Here is a 13370-nt window from a genome sequence, read left to right on the forward strand (position 1 = left end):
GTTTTGTTTTGTTTTGTTTTGTTTTGTTTTGTTTTGTTTTGTTTTGTTTTGTTTTAAGTGGATACAGGTGAAAGACTAAGGCAGATTCATGAAGGAACATTTTATTAAAGCAGACACAGGAGAAAGGATGTTTTGTTAAAGTAAACACATGAAAAGACGTGATTTGTTAACAACATGTATGTATTGGTCTGTCTTATATTGTGTAGTTGAGTTCAATTTGTTGAGGATCCCTAGACTCAGGCAGATTGGACCCATTTGGTGAGGCATGACCTGTGTTAAGGCAAGGTACATGGAGGACATGTGATGTTTGAGGGTAAAAACAGAACTCAACGGAGTGATGAAGACAGAGTTTGCCTTGGGGATGCAGCTAGCTGTGTATCATTTGGGTCTCGAGTCTGCAGAGCAGCTGAGAACTTCTCCTGGTGTTCCTCTTGGTCTCTCCTGCTGACTTGAGCTGGGGCTGAGGCCTGGCTGTCTCTGCTAGGTAGTGCCACTGCTGTTGATTTGAACTTTATCAAACTGGACTTCTGGTATATGTGTGAAGTGTTTATGAGTGGATAGAGTTGCTGGCCTGTGAACTAAACTGCCAATTTCCAAATGACACAAATGAGGGTTGTTCCAGAGAACCTTTCTAAACAGGTCCACTTTCCCCCATACCCTTTCTTTCCCACTACCTCTGGTGGGTAGTGGGCTAAAAGGGAAGTTAAAGCATTTAAGAACCATCATTAAATATAAGGTTTGAAAAAATTAACGATGCACTCCTCAGTCTCGACCTCTTTTCCAAATGCTGGGATTACAAATATTCATCTGACACTTTTTGTGGGTACTGGGGATCCAGGGGCCAATCCTTGCATGTGCAGGAAGCACTTAGCCCACTGAGCCATCTCCCCAGCCCTGTGACCCACTTTCTAAGCTGACTCCATATCTGTTTAATGGGCCTTGATTTTCTATCCCACAGAAGCCTGTAGCTTAGTCATCTAGCCAGTTAGTTTCTCCACAAGACTGATGGTGGTGTTCTTACCTCACACAGAGCTGATGCTACTGTGCTTTGTCACAAACCTGTTCACCTCAGCCAAGTCTCTGCACATCAACTCCATCCCCTCTAATGGAAACAGCTTCTCTTTTGCAGCTGTACTTTCATATCTTGTTGCAAAAGCCATATTTTCCTCACTTGGAATTCTTTTTCCCTTCGTTCATCCCTTTTTCCTCAGGCAGGATAAACCTCAAACCACATTTAGGGCATCTGAACTGAAGAAACTCATTGCTTCTGAAATAATTAGCCTTTTATATGTGACCTTTTACTTATCTTCCCAAGCCCTGGACCAATGTGGTACTGGTCCCAGAAGCAGATGTATCCCCTGAATATGTGTTAGCAATTTAATTTCTCATGCCTTACTTTAGATCCATTGAACCAGAAATTATGGGGATGGCGCTCAGGCAGAAGCATGCTATCAAGCGTACAGAACCTGAAAACACTCAGCCCCAAAACCTATTGCCCCAGAGAAATGTGCACTACACCCTAATCTAAACTACCTAATTTTTCTGTTACTTTGTGTGTGTGTGTGTGTGTGTGTGTGTGTGTGTGTGTGTTGTATGGGGAGATGTGTATATATGTGACTTCATGGAGAAGCCGGAGGTCAACCTCAGCTGTTATTCCTAGGATGCTGTCCAACTTGGTTTTTGTTTTGTTTTGCTTTGTTTTGTTTTGTTTTGTTTTGTTTTAAGACAGCTTCTCCCATTAGGGTGGGGCAATTAGGCTAGACTGGCTGGTCAGTGAGATGCGGGGATCTACTGCTTAAGGTACTAAGCACTATCCCTACCCCCTCCTCATGTCCCCTCTTGGGTTTAGGGTAAATTGAGTAAAATTCTAGTTGGTTTTACTTCTCCGTTCTTCCATCATGATCTAGATGTGTTAACCAGACCCTTAATAAAAATATTTCTACTTAAATAGACTCAGCTTGTCTGTCTCTGAGTTCCTAAGTCCCATGACACCATAGAAACTCCAATGTTAACAGTACATGAGCTACAACCTACTAAGAATTAACACTGGGACACACATACACCCTAACCCCTGCATTGTCATACTAATATTTGGGCAAAGTCTCTGGGTAGAGTCTTTCTGAAATGCAAATGCCGACATCACAAGTGATTCTCTGAGCAATGGTATCCAGAAGGTTGGATGCTTAAGAAGTACAGGGGTAGGTGAAGGCTCTGATTATTATGTCTTTAATCATGCCTATGTCCCCCTAAAGAATCTTAAACAATTGAGAACCAACTTGAAAAGTAAATCAGAACATTTTTCTGGTAAAATCAATACTCAGGGAATTTTGAGACCCGGCTTTCTACTGAATATAAACTACCTCATCATCCTGGTGGTAGATGCTTAATGGAACCCAGAAAGAGGTCTATAAAACCTAATGGCACCCCTGATATAAACACACACTACTACTCTAGTCATTCTGCAGTTATAATCCTGCATGTGAAAGACCAGAGCAAATGGTGTTCTAGGGCCTCAAGGAAGTTGCTTGCAGATAATGGAGAAAATACAGTGCCCCGTGGATCATATACCAAACAACATCAGACTCTGGGAAAATGTTGATTTTGAGGCTGAAGTCAATAGTTAGGTTGTGTATGTCTGTGTATGTGCATTCATATAAAGGTCAAAGGTTGATATCAGGCTTCTTCCTCATCTCACTGAACTTGCAGCTTGCCTATTTGAATAGACTAGCTGTCCAGTAAGTCACAATGATCTTCATGTCTTTGCCTCCTCTGCACTAGGATTACAACCCATGTCACTGCACAACTTCGTTTAGATGGATCTTGAGGGGAAACCTCAGGCCTCCATGCTGTGTCGCAAACGCTTTACCAATGGAACCACCTCCCCATCCCTTAGTAGTTGACAGGAAAAACTCTTAGTAGTTGACAGGAAAAACATGAGAATCACATGTATCCTCATGTATTTACTTTCCCTCATGCTTCTTATTTCTTTTTCGGTATTTCTCTTCCTGATTACCCAAGCAGAATTTACAAATCTGAAGTCTAATTAAAACACTAGTCTGAGAAACAGTTAAGATGGTATTGCCAGACCCATCTTGCTAAGGATAGGGCTGACTTGGTTGTGTTTGGAGGAATCTGTTCATGGTAGTTATATGTAAGCACTTCTGTGGTGCTGCAAACTGAGAGGTGGAAGGCTTTTTATTCCCAGAAATCACTGGTCCAGAAGCAGAGAAATGGAAGCCCTGTGTATGCCACAGCAGAGCCAGCTAATGCCCCATCCTGCTGGTAGACAAAGCATTTTGAGTCCTACCTCCTCACTCACCAGGATACATATCTCTCTTACCTCTCTCTCATCTCTCTCCTCTCTCTCTCCCTCTCCTTCTCCCTCTCTCCCCATCCCTCTCCCTCTCCCTCTCCCCCTCCCCCTCCTTCTCCCTCTTCCTCTCTCTCTCTTCTTTCTCTTTATCTCTATCTTTATCTCTATCTTTATCTCTCTCTATCTCTATCTCTATCTCTCTCAGATTCTTTAAACATCTAGATCTGAACACATTTGATGGATAGTTCAGCAGAACTGCCAGGAGACAATTTGTGTAGGATTGTTTGAAGGCTTTTGTTTTTCCCCAAAAGGTTCTTAGAAATCACTGTAATTAGGAGTGCAAGTAATGGTTAGCTCAGATATTAACTTCAGGTCTGGATTCAGTCACAGGTCTAAGAGCTAAGATTAGAAGCCCCAAGACTTGTTTCACAAGGTGTTCAGTAGGGAGCAGACCCCAGGTGAGAAGAAGGTTCAGTGAGGGGAGGTAGCCTCCTGCTTCTTCTTGGGAGTAGCTACGTCATGCAAGAAAAACAGTGCTAGAGACTAGGAACATAGTAGTTCAGTTGATAGGGTGCTTATCTAACATCCATGAAACCATGGGTTCAATCTCTTCAATTATATAGACCGGCATGGTAGCAAAATATTAATCCTAGCCCTTGAGAAGTAGAGGCAGAAGGATAGGATGGATAAGGTCAAAGTCATCTTCTACTACACAGTGAGTTTGAAAACAACCTGAGCTACATAAGACTTTGTTTGGGGGAGAGAGGAGTGCCTAGTCATCTATACAGTGCTTGGGAAACACAGACATCAGAAAAATCAGGTTGTTATAGTAACCATGGTAGCAAAACAACTAGTGAAATGTTTCTCTTTTGTACCACCAAGCATCAAGGAGAAAAGGAGAACAAATCACGATGCTCACAGACCTACAGTAAAGTTGTGCTGGATTGAGCTGCCAGGGACATGGTGACAGTGAGCTTAGTCGACTCAGTCATTAGGAATCCACCTTGCCTATCTCTCTTCTGGTCATCTTTTTCCCTGGTCCTTCTGGAAGCTCCATCCCTCCAGGATAAGCTCTAGACCTCTCATTGTAGATGCCAGACCTTCATGGCTGTCTCCATCTATGATCTTTAATCTACTCTCTAAGCAGAACTTTGGTCATGCACTGATCTCTAATGGCACCATTTGGTGCCATTCCTCTGAAATTCTGAACAATGATTATTGCCAAGATCCAACCAAGCTCTGCCCCTTCCTTTAGGCTTTCTCTAATCACCTTGGCCTGCAAGGATCCTCCACATTTAAATTCTTTAGTCTCCTATTTCCTCTCTTCAGTATTGACCCAGCACTAAGCATACACGGCCTTACTTGCTCTCAGTATTCTCATGCATATATTTGTTCATCTGAACCAATGCACCATATGTCTATTTATTTGTCCTGGAGCTCACTGCTAGCAGGGGTAAGGATGATTTTGTGACTGAGTTGCTAATGGTCTGACATCAGCCTTTTGGCATGAGCTCTTCAAGCTTTATGTCTGTTGAGAACAAGAGCAGTGGGCGCTGAGGAAGGGCCTCTGTATTACTGTACTAGTCAACAGGTTGCCCTTCACTGATCCTAGGCCCTCTGCTATATACCCTCTGGCTAGAATTTCAACCCAACCCAGGCAGTGGGTGGTATAGATAACTTATTGACTTTCTAAGTGGAGATGTAGTATCCTAGGGTGAGGATAAAATTATCAGGTTCATACTTGCTTCTTAAATAAGATTTCTGAAGCCTAGATTTAGGATGAAGAGGGTACATCAAAAAATCACTGAGCTTTAGAGAAGTTACATCATATCATTATTACTGTATATGGGTGTGTGTGTGTGTGTGTGTGTGTGTGTGTGTGTGTCTGTGTGTGTGTGTGTGTGTGTGTGTGTGTGTTTGTGTGTAACCACAAGTTTCATTCCTCAGAAGCCTTCTTTTTTCTTCTTTATTTTCCTTTTCTTTCTTTTCTGAGACAGTCTTTCACCTCTCAATGTCCTAGAACTCACCAAGTACCTAGTCTGGTTGTTCAGTGAACTCCAGAGATCCATCTGTCTCTGCCACCATGACTGCTTTTTTTTTTTCTATATATGTTCTATGGTTAGAATTCAGGTCCTCACACTAGCAAAGCAAGCACTTTGCCTACTGAGCTTCCTTCCTTGCCTCACTAGCTTAATAATGGGACATCTATATCACATGTTGATTTGGGTTTGATCCTTTGCTGTCCCATTTATGAAAACTACAACTGTGTACACATTAGTAGCTTTCCTAAGACTATTCATCTGCAAGCCCATACCAGCACTTACTAGCACCCAGATTAAATAAGCCACAAAGCAGATTTATTGTACAATACAGAGTCAACAGAATCTTATCTTAAAGGCTAAACCCCACATTCAACCAAACATTGCTTTTTATGCCCCTTATTTGTCTGTCTCATACATGGTTAAGTAAAGCAATACAGAGTATACCCTGTTTGAGTGGCTGATCAATGGAGTCTGGGACTGTATGCTGGAATTTTTTATCAGTCACAGAATGTGACACAAATACAGAAAAGCAAACAAAACATACCCATGTGTAGTGGTAAAAAGGGGGAGGATGTGGGCTACAGCTGACTTTAGGCTGACAGTAAGTGGCTGCAGTGAGCAAGGCTGTGTCTGAGGCTTGTTGAAAGGTCCAAAGCTAAGAGCTAAGAGCTGACCATCTGCTCTGAGCTTTACAGCAGTGGTTTATAGTCTACCAGGGTGACCCTTTGGGGTCCTCCATTGCAGAGCCATAATATGTAGAACATTGTAAGACATGACTGGCAGCATAGCACTCAGCAACAAATGGAACATCTATATTACACACTTTTTCCCCAAGGATCAGGAAGCACCACGGAAGAGGGGAAGAAACATTGTAAGAGATATGATACTGCTGTGAAACAGGATCTTCTGGACATGACTGGACTGATAAACCCATGATCTCACAGTAACGGCAGCTACCTGCACAAAACATGCACAATATCAACATGGAGAGGAGGCTCATGAGACCATCACTCCTGGTCAAGGAGCTATCGACAAGTGATAGATGCTCAGGGAAGAAGAGTCCATTTTCTTTAAGAATATGGTACTGATAGGTTAGCCATGCTACTGGATGGCTTCATACCAAGGTATATGTGAGCAACACACAGTGAATTCTGTGGCTTATAAAAATAAAATCAAAGGAAAGCACAACATTGAGACAGGTAGAATGCAAGTAGAAGTGGATCTGGGAGGTGCTGGGGAGAAGAATGGGAGTTAAGTTCAAAATATACTGTGTACATGTATTTACATGTATATACATTCATATGATTCTCAATTATGATTAATAAAAATATATTTTAAAGTCACTTGACTCACATGTAGTAGGTGCTTAATACAGAAAAGCTATAAAAGCCATATTATGGCTGCCCTCAGGGGGTGTCACTGCTACCAGGAGCCATACACAATTTTTAGAGATGAGTAATAGATAGACATATGAGTGTGTATGTTATATGAATCTCAAAGTCCCTTTGTTTACAAGTAATGGTTTAAAAATTGGCATTAACAGTCATGTATTGTCTTAAAGATCAGTAAGTTTAGATGATAAATCCCAAGACCAACAATGACATAAGTCCTAGTTTTCTGTCCTGGTGCTGTGGTAAGATAGCCTGATAACAAGCAACATTAGGAGAAATGGTTTTGGCTCATCATTCTGAATTTCAGTCCATACAGTGGAAAATTCACAGTGGCATGTCTGTTATGGTGGTCTATCAACTAGCTTTTGTTTTATTGCCCTGAGTATTACAGGACCTTGGTATTTTGAAAACAGCTTGCACATACTGGAAGAAGTGACTCAGGCTTTAAGCAGAAGCAAGAGGATAGTGGGCTTGATTATTGCTGGTATAACAGCTTTAATTACATTAATAGATAGCACCACTGCTTCTGCAATTGCTGTGACACAAGAAGTTAAGACAGCTACTTTTGTTAATCACTTAGCAAAAATAAATGTTACTAATGTGTTGTGTATTTAAGAGGATTTAGATAGGTGTTTGTAACAATGGATTGATGCTTTTTATCCTATTCAAATTGTTGGAAGGAGGTTCAGAGTTTAAGAATAGGGAACCGTATCAAGCATCATGCCAAATACCAGTGGAATTGTGTTACTTCTAAAATTTACAATGATAGTCATTATAAGTAGGAAAAAGTTTAAAGATACTTGCATTGTATTTGACATAAGTCTAACGCCTCTCTGAATGTTTTAACTTTGCATATTGAAATTATGAATTTAAAGCATGTTGCTCTGTTGAGCTTTGATGCTTCAGATCCTGCTGATAATATCCGTGGCCTGAGGTCAATATTTCCATTTTGGTCAAGCTTCAAGAATGTCATATATAGCTTGACTATGCTAGCCCTTTTTGTCTTGGGAATCCTTTTATTACTGTCCACCATGTTTAAGCTTGTCTTATGTTGGCAGCCAAAGTACAAGGCTTGAAACTGAAAATGGAACCCCAGACAGAGTTATTAATTTAATAGGCTGGCAATCCAAGGATGGGTAAGATTCTGCACAGAGCCTTACCAACCTAAGACATAAGTGCATTGCTTTTCATAATGCATATTCCATGATGGGTAAGGAAGGCATTCTTGTCAGAGTGACCTAATACAGGCTCAGTCTTGTCTATGAAATTTAAAAAAAAAAAGGGTGGTGGGGGGAAATATGGATAGCTTTTGGGGCTGCTTGGCAGGAATCTGACATTGGCCAAGGACCAAGAAATGGGCTTCAGGCAGGAATCTGACATTAGGCTAAAACAAAGAAGTAATTTCAGGCAGGAATCTTAATCTTAGGCTAGAACAAAGAAGTAGGTATCAGGCATGAAAATGACTTTGGCTTAGGACAGGGAAGTACATTCAGATATTCTGGTCATCCTGATAAGCCCTTAGAAACAGTGATCACAGGACTTTGTTTATTGCCTTGCTTGTTCTTTGACTATTTGCATTTATTGCCTTGCTTGTTTCTTGATTATTTGCATCTATTATATTGCTAGTTCCTCAACCTAGAACTGACCTGAATACTTGCATGTAATTAAAATGGTGTAAAAGCAGATTGGGAAAAAAGAAAAAAAGGAAAGAAAAAAAGCATGTATAATTATTTTTCAGTAATGAATAATTCTCTGTTAATCTACTTCATGTCACTCATTTAGGGAAGGAACAGATTTTACTACAGTTATGGTACCCACTATAAGTCAATATGTTTTAGTATTTAATATTTGTAATTAAAATAGAATTAGATCACTTTCTCCCATCTCCTTTCTCCCTCCAACCTGTCCCATGTTCTCCCCTCTTATTCTGAAAATGACAAGCTCTTTTTTGACATACTACTCAACAGATAATTGTTCAGTAATGTTCATAGCTGTCCTACTCATAATAAATAGAAAACAGAAACAACTCAAATTTCCTTCAACAATGAATAGATAATTAAAACGTAGTACATATACATGGTGGAATATTATTCAGCTGTGAAAAAATACAGAATCATGAAATTTGCAAGTAAGTGGGTGAACCTAGGAAAGACTATTACATTGAGTGACATAATTCCTTATTCAATAGAGGGTGCTAATGCTGACAGCAAAATTGAGGTCATTGGGAGGGTAAGAGAGAAGAGGGGGAGGGTGGATGATCATAACTTTTAATGAGTACATTTATGAATAAAAGTATCTTTATCATATCCACCCATCAACACACACACACACTTCCAACTTCACACAGGACTCCCCAATCACATCTCCTCCCCAACTTCACGTCCTTTTATAATTGTATTTATTTTTTAAGCCACTGGGTCCAGTGAGTATAGCTCATGCATACATGGGTATGCAGTCATCCACTGTAGCATGTAGAACCTCTCTGTGGCCACATTATTGAAGAAAATTGACTCTCCTTTTCGGACAGCCATCAAGTGCTAGGAGCTCATCAACCACTCAGATGGGACCTTGGGAGTGCCCCACAACTCTGTGTTGTAAATTTAACTGGTTTGTTTTTGTGCATGTGTTGTGTCGGTAACTACAGCTGGAGTGAGCTCACATGTGCAGGAACCCTATGAGATAGAGAACAGAATTTTAAAGAAGTCCTCCCCACCTTCTGCCTCTAGCATTCTTTCTACCCCTTCTGCTATATTATGCTTTGATCTTATCATCTCCCCTCCAAACTTTCCCAGACCCTCCCAACACACCTTTTTACTCTTTACTCTTTTACTTTTTTGCTCTTTAATCCACTAAGTCTAACTGGTGCTGCCAGAATGTAAACTATTTATTTTTTAAGCTTGCAGATGTACCAGGGTGAACAAGAGTCCATCAAAACTCAGGTTGCTGGGCTCCCACTTCAGCATTTCTGATTGGTAGGACTAACTAGATGCTAGGAGTCTACAGCTTTAACAAGTTCTAAGCTAATATTGTGCTTTAAATAAACTAGTCTCTAGTGAAATTCTCAGTAATATATGAAGCACTTTTAATGAAATACAATATGAGATCACCAATCTTTCTCTTCCATTATTATAATAGCACTTTAAAATATAAGATTAAGTATAAACTCCACATGCTTCTAGCTCATATGAAATAACAAAACCTAAACCATATTTAAATTTAGTATATTTGAAGCTGTGGAATTATTACAATTCAACTTAACATTAATTTTTAATGTGACAGATTATATCGCTCTACTGAAATTAAATGACTATTGTTACATTTATGAGGCAGAAAAAACATATAACTTCAAGACCAATTCTATGCTTAATCTGTTTGTAGTATCTGTGAACAAAATGATTATTTGTATAAATTTCCCCAAATGATATTGATGACTTCTGAGGTTTAATTTCAACCTTATAGTTAAGCAAAATTATATCAGTGTGTGGTTTTAATAATAATCTCTATAAACTGGTTTCTAATGCAGTCTAAGAAACTCATGAAATTATTAAAATCTAGGTTAAACAGTTATTTTCAAAATATTTTATTTTGTTTATATTTATGTATATATATGCAAATGCTGGGGAATGCCCACAGAGGTCAGAAGAGGGTATCAGTCACCCTGTAGGTAGAAGTACAAATGGTTGTATGCTGCCAAAATTGAGTTCTGAGAACAAAACTCCAACCCTCCTCAAGAGCAGTAAGTATTTTCAACTATGAGCCAACTCTTTAGTCCTGATTCAACAGACCTTGAATGTACCAATTGCTGAACTTGGTCACATAGCCTCCAGAGATTTCTCCACCCACCCAGCAGACTATTCTCCAGTTTATGCTCATTCATTCCTTTCAGTAAGTTTCTCAGTCATGATTGCCCTTTTTATTAACTCATTCCAGCCTATACACCCTCTGGCAAGTCTCCTTGCTAACGTATGCCCTACTACATTAATGTGTGACAGCTACACTGTAGAGTGAAACTTGAATCTTAACCATGCATGAGTTCCTTTTTAAGATTTTATTTTTAATTTTGTATCTTTAGGAGTGTCATATGCATGAATATAATACCTGCTAAGTCCAGAAGAAGGCATAAAATTCCCTTGATCTGAAGTTAAAGGTGATTGTAAGACAATGCAGACCCTCAGCAAGAGCATCCAGCCAGTGTTCTTAACCACTGAGACATTTCTCCAGCCTTGAATGAGCACTTTTAAGTATTTGTCTACATTCCCTCCATTCTATGAGTCACCGTTCTTTCCTTTTTATTCTGCATCCTTCCAAATCTTCTTTTGCTCCTTTGGAAATTATGATGATTAATGTTAATTATCAAAGTATCAGAGTCTAGGATCATCTGGGAGACCGAACTCCAGGGATTTCTGTGGGGAATTACCTTGATTACACTGAAGTGGGATCATTTGCCCACTATAAGTGGCATCATTCCCTGCCCTGGGATGCTGGCCTGTATAAAATGGAGAGAACAAATTGATCATGCATTTGCTACACTGTTTCTTGATTTCAGATGCAAAGTGACCAGCTGTCTCAAATTAACTTCCCCCACCATGACGGACCATACACTGAACCATGAGCCAGAATAAACACTTTCTTCCTTAAGTTTGTGAGATTATTTTATGACAGCAACAGAAGAGTTGTGTTAACAAAGAAATTGACATTTAGTAGCTAACAATTCCTTATATGTTTCCCATCTTTAAAGAACTGTTGTGATTTTGTTTTCTGGTTGAGTACTAATTAGCTTACAAGGGGTCATTACAATGATACTGCTCAATTATGGTGTTGTATCAATATAAAATACGCATTTTTAAGTGCAAAGAATTTGTGGAACCTGAGTATATATAGCAGATCACCTTGAAAGCCACAAAACTGGGGGAATAATTTTCATGACAACTGGATGAGCCTTAACCAATTGAATGTTGGCATTTTAGGAAATGGTAAAATTAAAGAATATGACATTGTTATTTTGAAAAACTTGGTGGTCAGTGATTGTGTCAGATGGATATGACAAGCAGGTATGGGCATGGGCCAGAAATTTAGGAGTGAGAGGAGGCAGAGGAGACAAAAGCTTCAGAGCAGGAACATGGAGAACCTGAGGAAAATGAGAGGAAGGGTAAGGAAAAGATGATAAAGACAAGGCAGGTAAGGCAGAGCAGAGTCCAGGAGGAGACACAGCTGTGTCATCAGAGTGCTTTCCACACAAACATGAGGTTCTGAATTGGATCGGGGACCCATCTAAGAGCTGACAGTAGTTGTGTGCACATATATATAATCTCAGAACACTGGCTGGCCAATCTAATAAGAAACCCTGTTTCAAAGATGATAGATAGATGATAGATAGATAGACTGACTGATAGACTGAAAGACAGACAGACAAAGAAAGAAATGGAGGCCATCTGAGGAATGACACCTGAAGTTGAACTCTGACTTCAACAGTCATAGACATGAATGTGTACCAACAACACGAGAGAGAGAGAGAGAGAGAGAGAGAGAGAGAGAGAGAGAGAGAAGAAGAAGAAGAAGAAGAAGAAGAAGAAGAAGAAGAAGAAGAAGAAGAAGAAGAACGGGGAAAGTGGGTGAGAGATGAGAGGAGAGATGAGAGGAGAAGAAAGGAGAGGAGAAGAGAGGAGAGGAAGTAAATGTCTGAATTAGCACATATTGGAGGAAGCCTTGACAAATGCATCAGAAAGTTCTTGGGCAGATTCTGTATAAAAAAAAAAAGCTAGAAAATGAAGTTAACAAAGAGTGTTGGTTGTTGCAAAGTGAAACCTGAGCTCAGCCTTACCACAGCCTGATGGGCAACTGGGTAGCAGGTGATTATGAAAATTGTGACAAAAAATGATGTTGACTTGGCCCATGACAACGAAAGACAGAAGAGAAACATGAAGTCAGGAGGAATAAGACATCAGTTGTGAGATATTGGAGAGTGAAGGGGAAAGGAAGAGAGATCAAAGAAGAAAACAGATCAGTATAGGCAGACATTTCTAGAAATAATGAAATCACATATCAATGATTACTTCTGACCAGAGTTTAAAACTGAGACATCATGGAAGCTGATAGAGATTAGTGCTTGAAGCTCAGAGGAAAAATCTACACCAATGAAACAAGTGTATAAGCCATCTGCACGGAGCTAGTTACTAATGCTTTAGGAACTGCTGGAAAAGACAGCACTGAATAAGAGAGAAGACTAATGAGCCTTGAAGAATTCCAATATGTAATAACTAAGCAGAGGATTTTGATCCTTCAACGGAGACAAAGGAAGGCTCAGTAAATATGAGAAAAACCAAGATTAGTGTGTGTCATTACATCCAGGGAAGGGAGTATTCTAAAAATGAGAATATTCAATTTTACTGAAATATTAAATAAAACCTGGTTGTATTTAGTAATATAGAAGTCACTAGAGACTCAGAGAGATAGTTGGTAGGGTAATGAGACTGAACATGGCTCAGAGTGGGATTAAGAAGGAATGGGAAGAAAATAAAGTTAACAAAGACATTCCTTCCAAGAGATGTGGAATGTCTGATTACAGACAAAACATCCTAACACATTCAAACATACCTTTCCTTCTATCTGCCATTAAGACACATA

This window comes from Grammomys surdaster, unplaced genomic scaffold, assembly GCF_004785775.1.
Source record: "Grammomys surdaster isolate TR1022 unplaced genomic scaffold, NIH_TR_1.0 208, whole genome shotgun sequence".
Taxonomy (NCBI): Eukaryota; Metazoa; Chordata; class Mammalia; order Rodentia; family Muridae; genus Grammomys; species Grammomys surdaster.